The following is a 25,137-nucleotide window of genomic DNA, read 5'->3' on the forward strand; positions in this document are numbered from 1 at the left end:
GTATTTACCTAGTTGTATTTTATGGGAAGAGAGCTATGCTTGTAGTGACCCGATTTGTATCTTTCAGCATCCGGTCTGATCTTCAATTCTTGTATAGTTTTTGCACTCACTGTTTCTTTATTCAGTTTGTTCCAGATGTGGAGGTACTAGGCCATTCATGAAGGAAAGCGAGGAGGGGGGGGATAAGATGTTGGAAGGGGAGAAGTTTGGCCATAAGAGGACGATACGGAATTAAATGGAAAATTGGGGTAAAAATTGAGGGATCAAATCAGATGAAGAGTTGGGGGAAGAGCAAGGTTAGAGGGGGGAAATATGATCAAGAGGGGAGAAGCGAGGTAAGGAAAGGTAAACGTAAAATCAAGAAAGGGAAAAGTGGTAAGGGCAGAAGGGGAAAATGAGGCCAGAGGGGAAAATGTGGTGCTACGAGGGGAAATTTGAGGTCATCAGGAGAGGAAAAATGATGGGTCAAGATAGGACAACTTTGGCCAGGAGCAGAAAAGCAAGATCTCTGAGAAAAATGGTGAGTTTGGAAAGAATATCAAAACACGAGGGGGAGGGAATCAAGTTACTTGGGGATCGAGTCCAGATGAGAAATGATGGAAAGAAGAGGAGAGGAGGAGGAGGAAGGAATAGATGGAAAAATGAGGGAGAAATGAATTGGGACAGAAAAGGAGGGGAATGGAGGGAACAGAAGGGATGAGGATGGAATAGGAGAGAAGAAATGAACTGGAGGGAAGAGGAGGGATGGGGAAAAAGGATGGAAGAGGAAAGTGGAGGGAGGAGGGAAAATAAGGTATGTGCAGGGAAGAGAGGAGAGGAGGGTTGTGTACAGGGGAAGAGGAAAGAAAAGGAAGAAAGAGAAGCAAGCACAAGTTAACCTGAATAAATCAAAACAGGACCAAGCAGCCCCTGAAATTATGAAATTAATCAGATTGGGAAAATTTCATATAGATACACAACTGTGCATCTGGGATGTGGAGGGTGGAAAGGAGAAAATAGGAGACAGAAGGGGGAAGGGAAGAACAAAGAGAAGGAAGAAGGGAGAAAGGAAGACTGAGGAGAAGGGAGGAAGCAAAGAGAAGGGAGGAGGCAGGAGGAAGAGGGAGGAGCCAAAAGAACAAGTGTGTAAAGTTGCAGTAAAAAAGAAAAATTAACGACAAAAGAAAACTGTGGATCAAACCCTCGGCTTGGACCAGCTGGGTGCTGTTGCTCAGAGTAGGAGGAGGTAGGACATCAGTATGGCAAGAAGACAACAGATGGCATCTACTTAATGGCATCAATCCAGCACTCACTGCACTTTTTGCACCACTGTGAAAGTTCCACAACATTTCACTAGATCCCCAGTCATACTGGGATTCCAGGAAACACTATTGTGGATGATGCTGCCAAGGCAGCGATGGGGTTCATCAACAGATGACATCTACTTAATGGCATCAATCCAGCACTCGCTGCACTTTTTGCACCACCGTGAAAGTTCCGCAACATTTCACTAGATCCCAAGTCATACTGGGATTCCAGGAAACACTATTGTGGATGATGCTGCTGAGGCAGCGATGGGGTTCATCAAAATCACACCGCCCCCCCTGGCACCCATGATCACACAGATCAAGGGCACCACCATCAAGAAGGTCATATTAATGGCTAGGGCCAACCACAGCACCAAACCTTATACTTACATAAGAACATAACGTAAGAATGAAGGAGACTGCAAGAGACCATAAGGCCTACACTGGGCAGCTCCGTATCCATTACCACCTGTCATCCCCATCCATAAAGTTGTCTAATCATTTCTTCAGAATCAGTGTTGTGGTACCACATCGTCACTAGGCACAAGGACAGTTCACCTGCCTCTGGATAGAAGGGTGGAATCTACTGTCCACACAAGATCCACCTGGGATATCACTGTGGGTGGCAAGTGCTACACGCAGGAAGAGACAATCAAGAACACTGCAAAATCTGTGGGGCCAAGGTGCAACATCCCCTTCACTACTACCTGCTAAAGTGTAGAGCCACAGGCATCCTTTGCCTAGGACTCAGCCCACCACTCACAGTCTCCCGTTTTGAGACAGTACACCCCTCCCCTGGCACTGCCTGCGGTTGAGTGGTCAGCCCCCCTCTGCTGAGAGCAGGGTGCTACCATTAGTAATAGTGGTATTGTGTAAACAATGGAGCATGTATATGAATGGATCATGTATAGTCCAAGAGGGTACTAGCCCCACAAACCAAGAAAAAAGAAAAAACAGCAGCAAGAGGAAGGGCAGAATGGAGAAGGAAATGGAAGCGGACAAGGAGATGGCAGGACAGGTGAAGGGATTGGAGAGAGACAAAAAAAGTAAATAAATAAATAAATTAACAGGAGTAGAGAGGTGAGGAGGATGGGGAAGAGAAAGAAAAGGGGACTGGAAAAGAACTGTGTGAGAAGGTACAGAAATGTCCATGGGAGTGAAGTGATGAAGTACTATGTTGTTGTTGTTGTTGTCGTTCCCTAGACTGTCTGTCCGAGCAGTCCCGTGAAGTACTATGTAGACTGTACAGGTGTCATGTGGGAGCATGCACAGGTGTTCATTCTCATTAAGGCAGATCATGAAACATATAATTCTATTTCAGTATTAAACTTCTACACATATTCTAAATAAAGATATTCATACCCACACTGTCTGGCCAGGGTCCATAACCGAAGCCAGGAGTGGGAAGTGAATTTTAATACAAAGATATGCAAGAAATGGGTTTACTTGAGAATAGTTATGTATATATACACACACACACACAAACATGTCAACAAATTAGTCCGAATTTTTTTTTAACTTATTAAGATCAATGAAAGTAGCCTTTGACTACATGGATGAAAAGATGGCAAAGAAAATACTAGTTACACTGATAAGACCAAAATTAGAGTACGCTGCAACATTATGGCCTAGTTCTAAAACAAAAACAAAAAACTAGAAAGAATTCAAAGAGCAATGACAAAGATGGCACCAACACTCTCCAATGTGACATACAAAGATTGGATAAACTAAATCTACCAACCCTGAAAGACAACACACTGCTGCATGCCAGACCCCCTGATATCCACCCTTCTCAATACTCTCTCCCACGAAAGGACAGAGTCCACTTGGCCAGACTGCGATGCGGTCACCACCCAGCACTTCTAAGCTACCAGAAGAGGCTGGACGACCGTGTTGTGAACAGCTGCCCAGGATGTAACACTTCACCCCATACCATACAACACATAATGGAAGACTGCATTATACACAATCATGCACGCAAACAACACAACATACACTCTATAAAGGATTTGTGGGAAAACCCAGTTTCGGCTGTGGCCTTCCTTGGGGAGACGGGACTGCTCGGACAGACAGTCTAGGGAACGACAACAACAACAACAACCCTGGAACAAAGATGAGAATGAGGTGATTTGCTAACCATCTACAGAATTATGAAGGGGATAGAAATTCTTGATAGAGATAACTTACTAAAGTGGGACATAAGAAAAACAAGAGGACACGAGAAGAAACTTAAGGAGGACAATTATACAGAAGAGATCTGAAAAAGAATAGTTTACTCACACAGAGATAGATATCTGGAACAAATTGAATGAGGAGACAGTGAGTGCTAAAACTATACATGACTTTAAGAACAAACTGGATGCGGAAAGATACAAAAGCAGGTCACTACGAGCATAGGTCTCTTCCCGTAAAATACAACTAGGTAAATACACATACACTCACACTTCACAGATGACGCAAAAATACTAAAGAAAGTAAGAACAGAGGAGGATTGTGAATCATTACAGTTAGACCTGGACAAGATCTAAAAATGGACTCAAAAGTGGGAAGTGAACTTCAATATCAATAAGTGTAGTGTCTTGCGACACTGCTTCTGACCCAGGACAGTGGACAAGGTGCAGGGATGACCCGTCATTCAGGAGGTGCTAAGATAAGAGGGAGGGTGGAGGGGTGTGGAGTGTATTCAGGGATGGAATGGGTGGGAATGATTTTATGCCTTTTTCTTTTTGGCTACCCCCCTTGTAAGGGGGAAAAAGCCTTGGTATATGTATGTATAATGGAGTTTGGAAAAGGTAAAAATAGAATATCAAGAAATTATCAAATTAGTGAAGAAGTAAAAAAAATGAACTCGGAAAGAGACCTTGGAGTAATAATCAGCAAAGACATGACACCAGACAAACATATCAATAAAATAGTTGGAGAAACCTTCAACCTATTAAGGTCAATGAAAGTGGCATTTGACTATTTGGATGAGGAAATGATTTAAAAAATATTAGTTACACTAATAAGACCAAAACTGGAGTACGCAGCAACACTATGGACACCCAGTACTAAAAAGAATATAAAGAAATTAGAAAGAATACAAAGAGCAATGACAAAGTTGGCACCAACTCTCTCCAAATTAACATACAAACAAAGATTGTCCAAATTGGAATTACCAACTATGGAACAAAGAAGAGAAAGAAGAGATCTGCTGACTATTTATAGAATCATGAAAGGAATGGAAATCCTAGATAGGAATGTTTTATTAACATGGGACAATGGAAAAACAAGAGGACACGAAAAGAAACTAAAGAAGGATAACTTTAGGGTCTGTATGGGGCGCCCCTACAGACCAGAGCCACACACCATTTTGTCTGTGATAGAGGAGGACTCTGTTCACAGAGAAATGATGACACTTTTAATATAGTACTGTGATTGTCCCTCCGTTATGCTGTCCCCCAACCCCTTGTTACTGTCCTGTACTATTTCTCTAAATATCCATTTCCTTTTTTTGCCTTCCCTGTGGTGGGGGATACAATGCTGCCACCAAGTCTTCCCAACTGAATCGTAAATGGCAAGAAGAACGGGATGGGGATAAGGACTAGGCATCCTTCTCCCTGTAGCCCCACAGGGGACATTCCTAAAAATAGTAGAGGCAGAAGAGGGTCTAGGAATTTTCCAACCAGTACCAGCAATATATATGATCAGACAAAAACTCCTAAAAATTAAGAGAACAGGAAATTATACAAATTTTGTCACCTACAATGCACGACCTGGAAGAGCCACTGAAAAATGATAAAAGTACATTAAAACAAAAGATAAAAAAGTCAAACACAAACAAAATACAATATATATATATATATATATATATATATCTGTATAACAATGACTTTTACCCCTTTATAAGGGAGGTAGCCAAGTCAAAAGGCAAGAACTCACTCCCACCCACCACCCTTTCTTCCCTCTTATCTTAGCTAATGGATGACAGGTCATCCCCATATCCCATCCACTGCCCTGGGTCAGATGCAATGTAGCAAGACACAGCACATTCATAGAAAGACCGCTTCACTTTATCAGCAACCCCACCTCTCCATCCCCATGTACAGAAAAAGAGTAGATAAGGAAAATCCCTTTGGGCTGTGTCAAAATATCAGTAATACCTAACCACTCCCTAAACCCCCATCCCCTCCCTTGCATCACCATATCATTTATACACAACCATTCTCCACTCACCCATATCTCCTGCCTTCTCCCTTCCTTGCTCAACAGACATTCCCCTCTTGCTCAACACCCCCTTCACCCAATCCATCCATCTCATCCTTGGTTGTCCCCTCAAGTTCACTCTATCCACCTCTTCATTCCCAATAAAACCTTATAGTAAGGTGGTCCTGTCAGAAACTGATATCACTGCTGCCCATCTTCAAACCTTATCAGCTTCTTCACTTCCAAGGAACTGATACAGTCTTTGGACTAGGCCCAAGATCTCCCTTTATCAACTTTGCCTGTATTTCCTTTGCAAATACAATGCAGACATCAGTCCAAGGTTTCTTCCCGGAGAGATGTATGGAGGGGCCCAAAGATCATGGTCAGCTCCTGTGGGGCTATGGGTTTCCAATCGGTAAAACTCAAAGCAACAACTGACTGACATTACAGTGATAGCAAACAAGAAACTGAATGTAAATTGTATCAACACAATGAAGACATCAAGATAACATTAATCCCTTCAGTACAACTCCCTACCCTCAGCTAAATAAATCACCTAGCATTAGTCATAAAAAATACATCATGTGTAGCACTGTTACAAAAGGGGTAATCCAAGTGGACAAAATTACCTTCATTTACACAACAGAAATGACTACAATCTCCAACTAACAAACTCTTAACTACTTAGGTACAATGATGCCTACATAGGCGCCAGGAGGCATGAGTGGGTACATAAAGATGCCGGCACTGGTGTCTTGATTATAAATATTTCTTGTAGTTGTACATGAGTTATCCCCGGATTCTGTAAACTGGTTTGATCACATTGTTTTTTATTATTACTCGGAGTAAAAGAGAACAAGTAATACAGCAGTGACTTTATATTTCATAATGCAAGTAATGTGATGCAGCATACATATGGCAGCCAATGCTGCACAGAGCCCTTACATGCCTAAGTGCTGCCCCAGGGCAAAGTTCTCAGTGATCCCCCCACCACCATTTCCCATCTCCACCATCCCTTACTGCCTATTATAGCTATTGGCTTGCAAAATAATTAAACAGATTTTAAAAAAACTTATTTAATGTTCCTATTGCAGAAAGGATAAGGGAAAATATTTCATATTCTGTTGATTCTTATGCAAAATTTGTATATTACAGTAAAATATTCAGGGCTCCTCTGACCTTTTTTTATTATTATTATTTTCTCAGCCTTCTGGACGACATGTCCAGACTTGAACTGTCGCCCCCTAAATGTGCCGCCCCAGGGCATATGCAACCCCCCCTAAGTGAGGGCCATGATGCTGCATGCAAGAATTTGACACATACTGAAGTGGTTAAAAATCAATACTGAATGGCAAATCCTAGTCACTCAGAATTGTACCTCAACACCAAAAACCAGAACTTTGGTTACAACATTGTATCAGGCAAGTGCCATCATAGAGATGGTAAAACAGATTTAAAGGGTAACCATTTTGAAAATAAAAGGTATCTAATTTTACTGGAATTAATTTTTAGTACTTCCCTAAGTCAATAATGGCTAAATAAATTACACAAAGAGAAATTTGTTTTTCATTTATTGCAATTTGAAATACTGATTCTATCCCCAAAACTTTTGTCTTCTTCAGTCATTCACCCAAAACCTGCCCATAGTGCCATCTACTCCACAGTGTCATTAGTTGTATTCATTCTTCATAAACGGTCATTCTGTTTGATGAAACGCGACTGCTGCAGGCTTTAATATAAAATTTAGGAGTTATGAAAATGAAGAAAGAACTACTGAGAAAAACATCAGGATGAAAAGAATAGGAGAAAAGAGACAGAAAATAATAATATATTAATAACATATAGCACTCAGAGAGAAAGGCAAGAGATGAAAGCTTATGATAGCTGCCCAACAATAATTATATTATTCATCTACAAAACATACATGAGGAACTAAATGATGGGGCTAAAAAGAAGCTCTGCGTTATCCCAATCCATCAGGTGGTTGTTGGTGTTTGGTGGATAACACATTCAAGTAGTGGGCCAGTCCAGCAGGACTATCAATGAGCTCTCTAGAAGGAGTGACAGCCAGGACGAGATGTGGGGGAAAAACGCTGGTGTCTACCGCATACCCTGTGCTGGATGTGATAGAGTATATATCGGCGAGACCTCCTGTGACCTGAAGACCCAGATCCGGGAGCATCGCTATGATTCCTGGAACATCACCACCAACGCCTGTGTTATCCACCGGAACACCAACGACCACTTGATGGATTGGGATAACACAGAGCTTCTTTTTAGTGAACCAGACAGGGTGAGGAGGAAATGCCTGGAAGCGGCCGCCATTCAAAGCTTCAAAACCATTGAGCAGAACAGAGGCATTTTCCACAACGCCCCCCCTATCATCCATCTGTTACCCGCATTATACAAATGTATGAAATGTCCCCCTTAGTCCTTTTCAACAAACTGTCCGAAATGTCCTCCTTTTTCTCCACTGAGTCCCACCCGTCCCCTTCTCACACCTCCCCCCCTCCTCCCTTCCACCTACCACCCACCCCTCCCTGATAACCTCTCCCAGTTCCTTCCCCGTCGGCCTATATGTACGAGTGTTTGCCATATGTCTGTACTTGAAAAAGCTGTAACAAGCGAAACGTCGTACCAATAAAGGTTTCGATCTCACACGGTGCTGATTCTAACAACATTGTATTAATTGAGAAATGCATACCTTCTGTCTTTATGAGTCAGCATAAGAACATTTTGCATCAGATTTCCCACACATCACACTTTGACCTCACACCAATTAGGAGCACGGGTCATGACCTGCCAATGTATATAAAAACCAGAAGAATGCCAAAGATTCAGATCACCTCAGAGCATCATACTGTGAGCCTGGGTCATTGCCCCCTTGCTTTCTCACCTCCTCCCCCAGAAGTGGACCAAATTGGGATGCAACATGAAACACACAGTCATCACCTCCCTCCCTGTCTCCCCACCCTCTTTTCTCGAACTTAGAGCGAGCTATCATTATTGATGTCATCATTAATTTCTAAATAAACAAACAAATCCTCTCCATCAGAGTTTGCCTTCAAACCAGCCCAACATGGGGCAAAACTACCAGCCTGATAGATACATTAAAAGTAAAATGACAGTAAAGGAAAGAGTCAGTCCACTGATCAAACCTAACAAACAAAAAGTGATAGACACTGGAGAAATGGCAGAAAAGCTCACTAATTACTTCACCACAATATTTACAGAAGACTTTGCATTGATTCCAGATCCAGTACAGGTACACAGTGAAACAAATTACCTGACAGTAGATATCTCAATTTGGGAAAATAACAGAAAAATTAAAGAAATTAAAACCAGAAAAATCACTGGGAAATGACAGTACAAATCCAGTTGTTCTGAGAAACCTAAGAGGTACAGTAGCTACTCCTCAACAAAATATTCAAGAAAAGCTTAGACAGTGGGGATGTCCCAGAGGACCTGGAGAACTACTAATGTGGCACCAATGTTTAAAAAGGGATTGAAAGACCTTGTAGGCAATTACAGGCCAATAAGCTCAACATCACACATTACCAAAGTATTGAAGTCACTGATAAAAGATGAACTTATGAAACATCTAACCAATAAACTGATCAAGGAAAGCGAACATGGTTTTATGGCCAGAAAATCATGTCTAACCAATTTATTAATATTTCTAGATGTGGTATCTAAATATATTGATGAAGGTAGTCCAGTCGATATGCTGTACCTAGATTTCTAGGTGTTTGACAAAACCCCACACCAATGTTTAGCCAAAAAGATAAAACCCCACGGAGTCAGGGTAAAGTCACAGAGTAGATATAAGCATGGCTAAAAAACAGAACACAGAGAGTGGTAGTGGAGGGTAAAACATCAGAAGGGCAAGATGTTAAGAGTGGTGTGCCAAAACAAAAGGATCTGTCCTTAGACCTATACTCTTCACACTATTAACAACATAGATCATGACCTAGTGAATCATATACTCATGTCTGTCGACAACAAAAGTTTTTTGGGAAAGCAGCTACTCCAACAGACATGCATATTTTACAACAGGATCAGAACAAGTTACACAAGTGGTCATTGGACTGGTTCATGTTATTTAATGTCGAAAAATGTAAATGCCTACATGTTGGACATAACAATGCATATCAACACATGAACTAGGTGGAAAACCAATTCTAAATGTAGACAGGGAAAAAGACCTGGGCATAACTATTCATGCATCTCTACCTCCAAGTAACCACATCACCAATGTAGTCAAAATAGGCTAAGTTGTTGGTAGCATCAGTAGAGCATTTGTTAATAATGGCAAGATGAATATGATAAAAATTATACATATTGCTGGTACATCCACATTTGGAATACTGTGTACAAGCATGGAGACTATATAATCAATGCAATGTAGATAACTTGGAGACAAAAATGACTGGGGCCTATCAAATATGCCATACAGTAAAAGACTGACAGGGCCAATCATGCTAAACTGGATGTTAGAAGACTGAAGAGTGACCTTATTGAGGAAATTATGACAATACATGATTTTGAAGGTCTCAACCCCCAGGATTTCTTCAAGTTTAGACCCGGACTCACTAAAGACATGATTACAAAAAATTTCAAGCTTCATCCCTGACTTGATACAAGAAAATATTTCTTTGCACAAAGAGTGACTAAAGAATGGAATAAACTGCCAGCAGAGGTAGTTTTACCCAAAACTATGTTCAAGGCAAAACTGGAACCACTACCTGCAGCAATTTGGGGAACATCAGATGAGCCAAAGAAGGCTTCCTGCCCCAGCAATCCTACATCAGCCATTCCACTATCCAATTGGGTGACATTGGTAAGAATATGGTCAAGAATTCAATATTATGTTTGTAGATAACTTGTCCTTCTCCATAAGGTAAGAAAATTGTACAAATCTGCACATTAAGGCTGTATTCATGGCATCCAAAATATGTACATAGACTGATGCCTCAAATCATACCATATTCTTATAGAGCAATAGGCCAAAGTCATACCATTGCTATGCCTATATGTTATCAACACAAACACATATTAATATGCCCCCTTTCAAATTCATATAAAGTACTTAAATTTTCATACTTCCATAATAAATGATTAGTGGAAATGGATGGCTATCAACTATAGCTACAACAGGACTTTAAATCAGAGTAAAATCAACCTTTTAATAATAGTACATGAAATAATAATACATAAGTCAAGATTGTTCATGTGTAATGTTACCCTTAACTCTAGTGGCTCCATTCTCCAACAGTATTTGAATTAATATAATTACATATATTCCCTAAATCAGCTGTTAACAGTTTAGTACCCTAATTCTATCTTCCTCTCCACGTAATATATTCCCGAAATATTATCCAAAGACTTGATTTGGGATTAATCTTGCATGTCCCTGCACAAGAATAGCACAATTTAACACGAAATAAAACTGTTAGCCTCTGATGTGACAGGTACCTAGAGAGTCTAGTACAGCCGCTACCAATTTGCCATCACAGATAATTTTAAATATCCCCATGACTGATCAATATGAACAAACAAGCTGTACTATACCCGTATGGCACCTCCCACTATAATCATAATGCACAGTGTTGGTGGCACTATTTTGTTTTATCGCTACTGGGTTCAATTTTAAAAGTCGGCTTTCATGCCTCACACATATAGCAAGAAAATGTACAAATGGGTGAAAACGCACCTTAAGTAGGGAAAATCTGAGCTCAATAAACAATCAACATTGGTGTGTCTCTTTCCCCAGGCACTCTTATACGGTCCTCCTCACTGTTTTCACGGCCCACTCTGTTTTGAGTTTCTCTGAACTGCAATGAAGTTGTGTTGACGGAGGTTTGTCATAGGGTGATCGTACGCAAAGTATCGTTACTCGTACGTCTGACAACAAAAAGCACTTAGTACCACTGGAGATAAAAAGATAAATTTTATGTTTATGGATTCATGATGGGCTTCACTTAGTTGATATTAACAATAGAAAACAAGGTGAAAGTTGTAAATTCTAGATATGACGAAATCATTTCAATCCTTGTAATACTCAAAATTCAAATTTATGTTCTGTACAAAGAGCCTACCCCTGAATATATTGTCACGAGAAGATAGGCACTGTGCCTGCTGGTGTGGGCATAATAAATGAATAAAGGTTAGGGGCAACAATCTCCCCGTAGCCTATTTTCAAAACCTATGAGCTCTCACCGGCATCTGGAAATGCATCTCCATGAGCCTGGCACTCGGTCTCAGGACCTAGTCGAAGATCATATTTTCTTCGTATAAGCCCCGCCCCCTACTTTTTCACTTAGGAAGAGCCGAAAACCGGTGCCTGCCCTTTCTAATGGTTGATGACAGATATAGACCCACACTAATAAGACAACAGTCCAGACTTAACTTGGGACCATTGCCAGACGCTGTGGGTCTACAGTTTTGCAATCAATGAAACGCAAGACAACAGTTACCATATTTCGATTGAAGCATAAAACAGCACGTTTCCAGCGCCATTTTTAGGTTCCAAAATCTCCTCCGTTGAGTCGAGGTTGCAGTTGCATGTCTTTGTATTTACCTAATTGTAGTACACAGGAAAGCGGCAACGCTCGTTATGTCTCATCTCCTATTCACTAGTTTTTTTTTAATCCATATACATAAATATACCAAAGGCTTTCCCCCCCTTACACAGGAGGTAGCCAAAAGAAAAAGGCATGGAAACCACTCCACCCTATTCCACTCCTCTCTTCCCTCCCTCTTATCTTGGCACCTCCTGGATGACGGGTCGTCCCTGCATCTTGTCCACTGCCCTGGGTCAGAAGTATTGCGTGTGTTTACCTGATTGTAGCAGGTGCGGTTTTGGCGTGATCTCAAAAATTAGTATTTTGCTTTGGTATGCGATCTTAACCTAACATAACTAACCTAACCTAACCTAACCTAACACAACATGCATTTCTTGTTTATTGGTTCGGTTAGGTTAAGTTAGGTTCGGTTAGGTTATTTTTTTTTTGTTACCTATTTTTAAAATATTGAGAGCGCATACGAAAGCAAAATCCCAATTTTTGAGATCATGCCATAAATGAGATCGCATACCAAAACAGCAAAAAAGATATGATAAACATAGATCGCTACTATCAGGTGAGATCGCATACCAAAACAAAAGCACGACTTTGAGATCGCATACCAAAACAGCACCATTGTAGTATTTAGGAAATCAACGCTCGTTAGACCCCGTCTCCTATTCTCTAATTTTCTAACATTCCTAGACTCAAATTCATGTACAGTTCCACCTTAACCTATATCCTTGATTTCCAGTTATGATATTTACATTTGAACTCGTGTATTAGCTTGGGCTATACCACCTTCTAAACTCTTCTTGTGAAAAATATTCACAATCATCGGTTATTTTGAAGGGATCAGACTTTTTTTTTTTTTTTTTTTTTTTTTTTTTTTTTTTTTTTTTTTTTTTTTTTTTTTTTTTTTTTTTTTTTTTTTTTTTTTTTTTTTTTTTAGAATGCCAGGCACTACCTCCTCGGTAGCCAAAGGGGTTAGATAAATTTACCCCTACTTTCAATAAATTCTGCTAAAATGGAGAGACCGTTCTATCAATCCCTGATTGATGACGGAACTCAAAATTCAGAACTCCATAGGCCACTAAGGCAGGCCCGTGGAGAGGGGGGATACTGGGGGTGCTCGAGCACTTGCCCCTTTGCCCTGTGCCCCAAAAGTGCCCTTCATCACAAAAATTATGAAAATGAATGAAAAAAGATTTCTCACAGGCTTTTTCCATTTTCTTACCATTCAGAAATTATAATGTGGAAAACGGTGTTGCACCTTACCGGATAGTTGCCAAATACGAATATATAATACAAAAGAGTGAAGTGCCGAATTTCCAGCCCAAAGCACCTGCCCCTTGCAATGTCTGTGCACGTTACTGCACTTAAGGCTAGAGGAAATTAACAATACTGTAGTCCCGAGAGATAGACTGACTAAGGTTAAACTTTATTTTTGGGGGGATTACGGAATTTCTTGTTGCTGCTTATGATGTGTGTTGATAAGCTTTGCAATCGTGCGGTAAAGTGGGGCCTGTGTGATCGCTGCTGATATGACGAAATCCTTTCAATCCTTGTAATAAACAAAATTTAATTTTGTATGCTGTACAATTACATCTGAATGTAGGCTATTCTGACGTGAGAAGATAGACACTATGCATGCTGGTGTGTGGGCATAATAAATAAATGGAGATTAGAGACAACAATCTCCCCGTTGCTCATTTTCAAATTTTATCTATATTCTCACTGTGACTGTGGTGTTCCCAATGGGACCGTTCGCAGTGAGTGATTTGATACCAGACACCTCCAGATTTTGTAATTCTTGCCGGAAAATAAATACTTTTTTGGGCAAGTTTTATAACCTTACAGAGGTGTATCGTTGTACATTGTTGTGTCTGAAATTTAAGTCAATTAATTTCATGATTGCAAACGGCATATAACATTGTTTGAGCTTCTATTTATAATTACAGATGGTATTCGTAAAACAGCCTATAATTGTATCAAGCCAAGCAATTTGTCATTTTCTACCGACTTCAATGGACGTATACTCATATATGCTTTCATTTGAATGCACCAAGCAATAGGCAAATCCATGTAATGTATACAAAATATTATTTTGCATCGAAGACTTAATTTTTTCGGTACGATTAACATTTGTCTTTCTCTTACTTTTTCTTGAATCTGACGTGCAGTCTGCCACGGCACACGTAAAATTAGTCATATTTGTTTGAAAATAGCTCCCAGCAGATCTAAGAGGCTATTCTTTACACACCCGTCGGTCACCTCGTACGTTCGCCACCTCTGTTGTTATCTTTTATCTCACTGATTATCTTCATATACAGGGCGTTACAGTGATATTCATTATTTTTCAACACTCTCAGATAAAATGCACAAACCGAAATCAAGATCCTCTTATTTTTACTGCTCATAGTTACTTCAGTAAATATAATTACCTATTTTTAGTTTTATCTTATGATTAAATTAACAAAGCCTTATCACACACCAGTAAGTAAAAATTATAACATTAAGAGTCATTTTTTTTTATTTTGAATACACTTATGCAGCAATTTATGTCGTATTTTTTTTAAATATCGGTTTCCAAATTAGCTAAGTCACCCCTTTGCCTCGTGAAATCCGAGACAATTGAACATTCTAGCGCTAATATGAATCTACGAGCCTGACTGCGAAAGGTCCCATTACAGCTCCTACCTTTCCTTACATTTACTACCTTCATTTTACACATCAAATAAATTCAAGACAATATCCCCCGATATTTTCAATCTATGAAGAATATTATGACTTTCGACAAATTTCCCACCCCTTTATGTAATACTGACGGTGTAGTAAGTTTAATCTAGGTGACCGCCCCGCCGTGTTGATTCCGAGATATTCGAGTAATTTTTTTACAACATTCTGAAGCAGAAAACTACATACTTGTGATCGGCAAGGTTTAATCGAACCCTGAAAAGTACAACGGCATTATTAAGCATCATGTATCATTGTATGTAATTTTTTCACCTTTTCTGTTTTGTTTTGATATTTAATCAAAACACAGTAATATAACTTACCGTGGCCTTAGGGCCACTTGGCGATTTTCTTCGTCTTTGTTCTAGTGGTGGTGATGCGTGCGTTGACTTCGGGCGTGGTATGGGGGATAGGATGAAGGTATGAGTTGATGGGAGATTGGTTGTCACATAGAACGCGTCCCCTCACTGGCTTAGCACACACTTCGTCACATTTACACTTCACAATATCGGGTTTATATGAGGTCTGTGATTGGGGTAAAATTCATATCACTCCCCGATCACGAATCACAAACACCTCTCGTCAGTTTCAAATCATGTCTCGGACTACGTAAAAAGGGGTTCTGACGTCGCGCCGAACGCCTAGCTCTATGGGAGGCACAACTTCACCTTAATTAACTGAAGTGAAAGATAATATTCATGTATGGGAATTAGAGATGGTTAATACACCAGAACCAATACTAAAGACGGAGAAGTCACCAGGTGGTAAATAAAAAAAAAATAATAATGAAAATTATACATTGATAACTCGACATTCCTGGAAAGGGTAGTCAACCATTTCCGTACATATAAACAGAAATGATAGACCACTATATATAAATGGAAAAAGTAAAGTTGTATAATTTGTTATACATGCTTTCATATAGAAAACATTCTAGAATACATATTCCATTCAGCTTGATATGCTTAATTGCTCTATCTAAAATTTATCCTAATTTTACAGCTATCAATTCACTAAACTGAGGTCGTAACCACAGAGATCTACATTAATTTGTAGTAATAGCTCATTTACTCTAAATGCCTCTGTCGGGATTTATTCTCGACAAACGTTCATCCAATCATGCCGCTCTACACCGAAACAACCCTGTAACAGAACCAACTCTGGGCCCATCACCCCAGTTTCACTACCAAGCACCAAAAACACTAATCCCATCAGTAGTCCCACAAATACCTCCATGCAATCACTAAACTCAATAATACGCACAACCCCCAACAGTACTGAGAACACTAATAATAAACTTTTCAATTGGCCAGAACCAGATACACCATATGAGGAAGCAAATGATGTTAATATTAATGAGGAAGAAGTAAGGGAACCAACAATTAACGAAGTAGGAACGGCCATAAAGGAACTAAAGAATAATAAAGGACCTGGGGTAGATGGAGTAGTGGGAGAACTTCTTAAGGCAGGAGGAGAGTACTTGAAGAATAAAATATACCGACTTATTTTAAGAATATGGAGAGAGGAAAAGGTACCCAGAAATTGGAAGAAAGGAGTTATTATACCAATACTGAAGAAAGGAGACAAAAGGGTATGTGAAAATTACAGAGGCATCACACTACTATCCTGTGTATACAAATTTTTTGCAAAAATACTTTATAGGAGACTGACCCCCTATGCAAATGAAATATTAGGCGAATTTCAATGTGGCTTTAGAAGGGGGAGATCAACAACAGACCACCTGTTTACGATCAGACAGATACTGGAGAAGAGCTGGGAGTTTAATATAAATCACTGGCATATGTTTGTAGACTTCAAACAAGCATATGACAGTGTACACAGATCATCCATGTGGAAAATCCTCAGAGAATTTGGAGTACCAATCAAAATTGTAAACTTAGTGAAGGCAACGTATGATGGCACAGAAGCACAGGTGAGGGTTGGCAACAAGAAGACGAATTTTTTTTAAATAAAGAGTGGTTTGAAACAGGGGTGCGTTCTATCCCCACTACTGTTCAACCTACTACTAGAAAGAGTGGTAAGAGCAGTGGAGAGAGATAATGTTGGAGTAGAGTTCGAGTCTGGGAGAGTGAATATGTTGGCGTATGCCGACGACGTCGACTTAATAGATGGGACTATAGATGGAATAAAAGACATGTTTGGAGATTTCCAAGAGACTGCGAACAGAGTAGGACTGCTGGTGAATACTAAGACAGAGTTAATGCATCTAACCAAAAATAATAACAGAGAAAAATATATTGACATCAATGGTGTGAGATATGAAGTATGCAGAAACTTTAAATATCTTGGATCAATTGTAACAGACGAAAACCTGATGGACACTGAAATAAAAACGAGAATTGCATCAGCCAACCGATGTTATTATAGCCTCCAAAATACACTGGGAAGAAGAAGCATATCAACAAAGACCAAACTAAGAATATATGATACAATAATAAAACTCATTCTACAGTATTATATGGATGCGAAGCCTGGAGTCTGACTAAGAAAATGGAAAAAAGTCTTTTTGTATTTGAGAACAGTGTACTAAGGAAATTTTTGGGCCCAGTATTCGACGAACTAGACCAAGAATGAAGAAGGCGGCATACTGAAGAGCTAAGGGAAACATCAGGCCAAATAAATATAATGAATATCATAAAGTCAAGGCGACTGCAGTATGCCGGTCACATTGCAAGAATGGAACAAGAAAGAATACCAATGAGAGTGATGATGGATGGGATGGTAGGAGGAAGACGTTTCCCAGGAAGACCACGCAGAAGATGGATGGACAACGTGAAGGAGGACCTGGGAAGGGCTGGAGCAGATGTCCGGGATTGGATGACAGTGGCACAGGACCATAGAGTCTGGAGGCATTTGGTGCTAGCTGTGAGGGGTCAGGAAGTGGCCCAACCACCACCGGAGTAAGTGAGCATTACTAACAAACGAGCCGCCCTGCATCACACCATTTTGACTCATGACCCGGACATTATCATAGGGACAGAGACATGGCTCAAACCAGACATTAAGGACTGTGAAGTCTTCCCCGCTGACAATCCCTAATCAGTGACTTGACACAGGAAGGACATGCAGGATAGTGACCACGGTGGAGTTCTTATAGCAACAAAGCCAGGACTTACAGCTATACCAGCAAACGAACTCGACTCGGAACTTGTTTGGACGAAGGTACATGTACAGGGCTGCAGGACTTTATACGTAGGATCGTTTTACCGTCCCCCCACCTCGAATATTGACTACCTGCAGACCCTGCACCACTCACTAAACAAAACTGGCTTTTCCAAAAACATCTGGTTATCTGGTGACTTTAATCTTCCTGATATTGACTGGACAGCATACACTACCATTGGCAACCCCACCTGCGAAGGCAACATTATATCACCTCAAATTGACAAGAGACTTCTACATGCAAAATTTGCAAAAATCATAAACACACACTCACTCTCACAAACAGTGCATGAACCAACACGCACACAGACTAGTGTCATGAGAAACAACCCTAACATAAGACACGGGGTCACATCCAACACCTTAGACTTATTCCTCACGAACAACATTTCACTCATTACAAGGACACGAGTAGTACCAGGTCTGAGCGACCATGACATGGTACTAGTTGACGCAAGCATTAAACCAATCAAGCTAGAACAAGAACACAGGGAGATTTACTTATACAAAAGAGCCGACATGAGTGCCATATCTCAGGACTAAACAGGCTTCAAAGACTTTCCTGGGCCATAACCCGATGGCCAATTCATTGGAAACTAGTTGGGCCAGACTAAAGAATGTAATTACAATACGCTATGAACAAACACATACCAAAGAAAAACCTAATGCGAAATCGGTCACCACCCTGGTTCAATAGACAATTACAGACTTTACACAGAAACAGTAAAAGCATACAACGCAGCAAAACGGCACAACGATACAAGTCACTAGGAAGGGTTCAGAAACATACAGAAAACATCTCAGAAAAAAAAACGCGACATGCCGAAACTAGTTGCACTGCCACTTTCCTCACAAATAACAGACAAAAACCCAAGAAATTTTACAGCTTTTTCAAAGTACGCAGACAAAAATCTACCGGTATTACAACACTACTACACAACGACTCCTTGGTAACACATTCACATGAAAAAGCACATGCACTCAAGTAAATTCAGTCCGTCTTTACACAAGAACATGCAGACCAACCGGACATACCACCGTCGCCACACCCAACAATTCCTCCCCAAGTTATATACGTCCAAGGAATCGAAAAACTACTTTCTGATGTAGACGCGACTAAAGCGACTAGACCTGACAATGTACCCTGGTATGCTGGCTCTTGTCCTGCAGGTTATATTTTCACAGACAATTCAAACCAGACCTCTTCCCTGTGGCTTGCTTTTGGTAAACGAAACTCCGATTTTCAAATCCGGTGAAGAACCCTCACATCCAATTATAGGCCTGTCTCGATTTTTGTATATTTTAGAATACTCTAGAGCAGGGTTTCTCAACCTTTTTAGCCATATCGCTCCCTTTTTCAATTGAAAAAAAGGATCGCCCCCCTTAATTGGAAAATAATAATAAAAATTATTGCAACAATGATAAACAACTAATTTAAAATGTTTTACGTTGTGTTTTAATGAAATCCTTGGGCCTGGTGCTTCGCTGCTAGATCTTTTATATTAGGCTTAAAATTTGTCAGTTTCAGTCTGATGTCTCCTCGAATGCATATATCCTGTGACGTTTTTGGCCCCCCTGAGCTCAAAAATCGTCCCCCCGGGGGCGATATCGCCCCCATTGAGAATGACTGCTCTAAAGTATATGTACATGTACTGTCTTTTCTTCATGTTCTTTCCTGTCTTACTTTTTGTCTATTATCTCTTATTTCAGTATAAACATTGACATTGGACACTGCCACACATACATTCAAGTCACATGCCATAATATTTTACCCATATTTACTAGTTTGCAACGTGTAAAAGTGCATTCGCAGGTACATCAAGACTCAACAGACCACTAGAGGATTCTTCATGATTTACAACACACCCCACATGTTCTCGCTGTCCGACTCCACCATGAGAAATCAATAATTAGAATAAAAATTACAAGCTTACAATTACATAAGTTTAAGTTATACTTTTAATTTCAATACTTTTAACTTCATTGTTTTTTGTTTGTTCTTTACAAATCTAATCATCAAAAATTTGTTGGCTTCTTTATAAAGCCGAGGAACTCTGGTGCAACAGTAAAGATTAACTAGGAGGATGGTCAGATTTTTAAATTTTCTTAGCAATTGTTATGAGTCTGTAAATATGGACATTTTCTACTAGCATTCGCATAGTCTAGGAATGCCATGATAAAATAAATTTATAGGTTTTTTTACAATTCATTCACGGGGGGGGGGGCGATTATGCATTTTGCCGTCGCACTCGAAATCGAATTTTGAGCTCATTTCCGGGTCTCTTTTTGAACTTTTCCGGGGTGAATTTACCCACAGCTCCGTGTATTTTTACCCCCTGGATGGAAGTGAGTCTTATAGGAGAGAGGGTGGAGGGTGTGGAGGATTTTAAATATTTGAGGTCGCATGTGGCAGGAAATGGGGGAGTGGGAGGGGAGGTAAAATGTAGAGATAGGAGCAAGTAAATGTCTTAGGGGACTGAAAAATGTCACGATGAATAGGTATCTGGAAATGGATATAAAGAGAAGATTATACAAAGGGGTGATTGTACCTGTGGCAATTTATGGGGTGGAGATTTGGGAATTAAAAGAGGCAAATAGAAGTTTAAATGTGTTTGAGGTGAAGGGTATGGTGGGGGTTGCAGAGTTGGGTAGAGTTAGAAAAGAAGGGGTGAAGAGAAGAGAGGGAGAGGAAAGGGATATGGCAGATAGGGTTAATGAAAGATTATTGGGATGTTTTTGGCATACGGAGAGAATGAGAGAAGAAAAAGTAGCAAGAATAAAGAAAGAAAGGGAGTGTGAAAAGGATAAGTGGATGGAGTGAACTTGAGGGGATGACCGAGGATGAGATAGATGGATGTGGTGAAAAGGTCATTAAGTACGAGGGGAATGCTTGTTGAGCAGGAATGGGAGAAGGCAAGGGATAGGTGTGAGAAGAGAATGATATATTGATGGAATTTCTCCCCTTTGTCTTCTCTACTTTCCGCAAGAGGGGTCGCCGTGCAAATGAAGATCCCTGTTGTGGATCTACTGTGCCTTGCTGCATTGCTTCTGACACAGGCAATGGGCAGAAGGTAAGGATGGCCCTTCATCCATGAGAATCTAAGATAAGAAGGAAATAATTGGTGGTGAATGGGAAAGGAATAGGTGGGAGCTGATGCGTGCCTTGGCTGGCTACCATCCTTATGAGGGAGAAGAGGCCCTTGGCATATATATAGATATATAGGTGTCAGTCCTGGGACCTAGGATGTATCCATGTGTTTTTACGTTTGTAACAGAGCTGGAAAATGGTGTTAATGCTAGGTGAGGAGTGTCAACACAAAGAATGAGGAGTTTCAGTCCATTACTATAGCACCGTTCCACTCCATGCCATCCAAACAATCTTTCTTACAGGTGATGACTGCTTCATCTCTAGCATTCATACCACCCATTAGTATGATCTTATTACTTAGCGGTGTATGTGGAAGGCATACATATAAACAGTTATAAAAGTATATTTTGTCGGGTCATCTGTTGGGAGAGTGGGTGTGTAGACAGCATAGTGGCAGAAAGGAATCTTTACTGTAGAGAGGGGCATACGCTAAGACATAATCCTGTAGTTGACTCCCATTGGCATCATGCCATCTCCTTCGGGACTACACTCCTATTTCCAGGAAATTATAAAAAAAAGTCCTCATCCAGCACCAAAAGAGTGTGAAAAACAACAAGGCAATATATTACGTTGTTGTTTTATCAAAGTCAGAGGAAGCAGGAAAACCCTGAACTATAAACACATTATTACTACCTTTGCTTTACATACTCCGATTTAGATATTCATAATTTTAATACAAGGAAATACCTATGGGATATGAGAGAGATGAAGAACATACACTGGTTTCTTGTATTCTCGAATGAGAGTTGAATGACTCTAGTCAGCCTAGGGCTGGAGACAAGCGACTCCAGTCACTTGAAGGGCGTCCATTGCCAGGGGCGACGAAGATAGGTTATGTGCCTATATCAGGAAAGACAAACGACTCCAGTCACTTGTAGAGACGAATAAGAAAATCGCACCTCGACACTGGCACGTCTTGGGAAGAGAGGGGCACGTCAGACGCCTTTTTAATTTAGTTTCTTTCTTGCCACGAGTGCGTTCTTTCCCTCTCCTTTTGTAATCTTCGCTCTTGACGTCACTACTGCGCAGTTATGCGGAGCGCCGGGCATTGCTTATATAGATAATTTACGTAACTGTCTCGAACGTTGGGAAAACACCTCCATGATTGGTATCTCCTCCCTTCACTCTCACACCTCCACACATCTATGTCTCACTACAATGCATGCACATCATAATCATTACAATTAATACATACTACAAGGTACATAATACATATATAATAGGAGATCACTATTATACAATCACTACGATAAGTAATACAAAAAATATATAATACACTTAGAATATAAGATACATGATACATATACAAAGAGGGAATTACAATATCCATTGAGTGTTTACAAAACATCCTATCATATTTACCCTGGGGCGTAGCAATTGGTGTATTAGATATGTAGGATAGCAGGGAAATGTGAACAGCAATCTCATCACTGTGGATTCTCTGGTCATGTTTGGGGAGTCTCTGCTAGAAGTAAGTATGAGTGTAGCCTTCTTCCTCTTCCATTGAGGATCCGCTATCAGGTAGTTTGTTATGCTCAAGGCAGCTGTCTACATCGCAGCGCTCAAACTCATATGCAATTAGCGTAGTGCGCCGTTTGGGTAAAGATAAGTTAAGTGAGTCGAGTAAAGTACATGTCATGGTGCAACCTGAAGTATTTTTTTCTGTTAAATGTTCTGCTGTTTCACTAGCTAAGAGGGTTTTTTCTTTAATCTACCCTCCACTTTGTTTGAGGTAGGCAGTGCTTTTCCTAAACAGGGCTACCTAATCCACGAAGGGACACCAAAAGAAGATCGTTCCTGGTTCGGCCTTCGAGCTAAAATGCCTTTGTACAGAGAGTTGCAACAATTCCGTCGTATTGCCACAAAATGGCAACGCGTCCGGAGATGTCTCAACTCTCTTCATAAAGGAACTGTGTAAAGCGACTGTTGGTGCATCCGAATGCAGAACAACCCGGCATATCCAGTGAACAAACGCAATAGGTTAAAAAATCAATAGCAAGAACAAATAATAAGCGTGAGCAACTCTGTATAATAGGGATTCTACGACCAGCGATTATGTGCTCCGGACCGTCGAATGCGTAGCTTGCCTTTGAGGGGTGTAACATTACGTGAACGTTACTTGGACTATGGTGCCGAGGGAGTGAATGAAGCTCAAGTTTGTTTGTTGGTTTTATTCCTGGTTAGTGCGAGTGTCGACCTAGGCTGGGTCGGCGGTCAGGCTCCGAGGCGACCCGACCGCGAAGTTGACCGCGTGGCCTTGGGACGAGCACAGCTGACCTACAACTGTTGTAGAGAACTGTCTTTGGAGACCAAAACCCGGCTCCTTATATACACAGCCGACGTACGCAAAAGTAGCACAGGACCCAGCCTCACCGAAACATGGCTCGGCAGGGCCTAGGTTGTGCTTTCATGAGGATACAAATGTTTGCAGTACAGGCGTAATATGGACTTAATCTACACAATAGAAATATAAGGCCGAAGGCCAGCTGTTTCTACGCAACATATCAATTCCTTGCCCATCCCATTTCTGCAGCGACGATACTATAAGCCAAAATGTCGCGTAGACGCACATGTGGGGGACTCTGTTCACTACAGGGGTATCTGGCAAATCTGTGACCTGCCCGTATTGTCAGCGGAACTATCGCCATAGGCCTTTGGTTGATGATATGATGAACGAAGGAAGGATGAAGGTACAGAACAGTTGGCAATGGAGGAAATCTCGGAGTGACACTTGCGCTGTTGGGGATCAATTAAGGTGCAAAAAGGTTGCATCTTGGCGAGGAATCGCCTAACGCTTAGGAGAACAATCAGGCAAGCATATTATTGTGGATCTGGTTGCAAACAGGAATCGTTGATGAAATCCAAAGGCATTTGCAGGTAGCTCTATCAAAAACTATTCATCCTTCACCCTACTGATTCCCACCACCAGTTGGTCCTCATATACCAAAAGAATCAGTCTTATGATTGTAACTTGTCAAGGTTGGCGTGAAATATGTTACCCACACACAAAGTTCCCCACAGAGTGGTGGATGTATGAAACAAACTAGACGAAACAACTATAGTTTGTGCAAAAACCCTACACGAATTCAAGATCAATTTAGACTGCAAGATACAGAGACGGTACATCACGAGCGTAGCTCCCCTTCCCGTAAAATATAACTAAGTAGACACAACTAGGTAGGTAAAAACACACACACACACACACACACACACACACACACACACACACACACACACACACACACACACACACACACACACACACACACACACACACACACACATGTAGCCCCTGTTCACCTAGCAGTGAGTAGGTACGGGATGTTAGTCAAGGAGTTGTGACCTTGCTGTCCCGGTGTGTGGTGTGTGAGTGGTCTCAGACCTACCCAGAGATCGGCAAATAATGAGCTCTGAGCTCACTGCCGTAGGCTGGTGTCTGGCTGTCTCGAACAGAGGCTGCAGCAGATCCGAGGTGAATACACATACACACCACTTGTTCGACTGGTGCTGTGTCTGACTGTGTATGTATATATTATACACATGCATGTATACGTGTTCGTTCGACTGTGTATGTGTGTCTACGTGTAATTTATATATGTTCGCTGTGTGTGTGTGTGTGTGTGTGTGTGTGTGTGTGTGTGTGTGTGTGTGTGTGTGTGTGTGTGTGTGTGTGTGTGTGTGCGTGCGAGTGTGTGTGTGCGTGCGAGTGTGTGTGTGCGTGCGTGTGTGTGTGTGTGTGTGTGTGTGTGTGTGTGTGTGTGTGTGTGTGTGTGTGTGTGTGTGTGTGTGTGTGTGTTCACCTTGGTCTTTTTGGATCACGTGCTGGACTCGTGATCGACAGCTATTTCCCCTTCAAAAGAGAGCTCGTATGACCGATCTATGGGTAATGCTGTAACCTTACACGCACACATTCACACATCTCCCCGCCCACGAGAGTTGGAGTAACGACTCGAAGCGCAGCGATACTGAAACTATTTCAGCCCTGGGCGGGATTCAAACCCGGACCGCCATAGTGACAGTCGGGGACTCTACCAAC

At 41.0% G+C, this 25,137-nt stretch overlaps 1 protein-coding gene across 2 annotated transcripts in view; it reads right to left on the reverse strand.

Moving 5' to 3' along the window:
* Positions 1–11,320, reverse strand: part of LOC143038862 (glycoprotein-N-acetylgalactosamine 3-beta-galactosyltransferase 1-like) — a 99,239-nt gene extending 87,919 nt beyond the window's left edge. For both annotated transcript variants that reach the window (XM_076208503.1, XM_076208502.1), the window contains exon 1: positions 11,185–11,320. The gene's annotated coding sequence lies outside the window, so the exon portion shown is untranslated. The remainder of the gene's footprint in view (positions 1–11,184) is intronic.
* Between the last annotated feature and the right edge of the window lie 13,817 nt (positions 11,321–25,137).

This window comes from Oratosquilla oratoria, chromosome 25 (genome assembly GCF_046742065.1).
Source record: "Oratosquilla oratoria isolate Oo_2021 chromosome 25, ASM4674206v1, whole genome shotgun sequence".
Lineage (NCBI taxonomy): Eukaryota > Metazoa > Arthropoda > Malacostraca > Stomatopoda > Squillidae > Oratosquilla > Oratosquilla oratoria.